This window comes from Hipposideros armiger, unplaced genomic scaffold, assembly GCF_001890085.2.
Source record: "Hipposideros armiger isolate ML-2016 unplaced genomic scaffold, ASM189008v1 scaffold_120, whole genome shotgun sequence".
Classification (NCBI taxonomy): domain Eukaryota; kingdom Metazoa; phylum Chordata; class Mammalia; order Chiroptera; family Hipposideridae; genus Hipposideros; species Hipposideros armiger.
Window position 1 is genome coordinate 3,242,631 of NW_017731470.1, and position 500 is coordinate 3,243,130.

The following is a 500-nucleotide window of genomic DNA, read 5'->3' on the forward strand; positions in this document are numbered from 1 at the left end:
GTCACTCGAAGGTGGACGACTCAGCGCGGGGCGTGACGTCACGCGGGAGGGCCAGTCCGCTGTGAGGTCACCTGGTGGGCGCGGCCAGGCCGAATCCCCAGTGTCGTCACGGGCGGGGGCGGGGCCAGAGCGTGTCAGCAAAGCCGAATCAAAACAAGCGGGAGACCCGCCTTTTCCCTCCTGCTCGGGAGCGTCTCGCTCGCGCCCCGAGCCCGCGGCGCCCGCGCGGCTGCGAGCCTCGGGTGGCCGCGCGCCGGCTCCAGGAAGCCGGGTAGGGCGCGGCGGCCGGGATGGCGCGGCGCGGGCCGCGCGGCTAGACGGGCGCCGAAGGAGCCGCCGGCCCGCTCCCTCCACTCTCCCCGTACCGGAGCCGGGTGCCCGGAGCGGCCGCGCCGCGGGGAATCCTCCTTCCCTGACGCCGGACACCTGGACGCTCCCGAGATGCCCAACCCCAAAAACAGTAAAGGCGGCCGCAAAAACAAGCGCGCCAACAGCAGCGG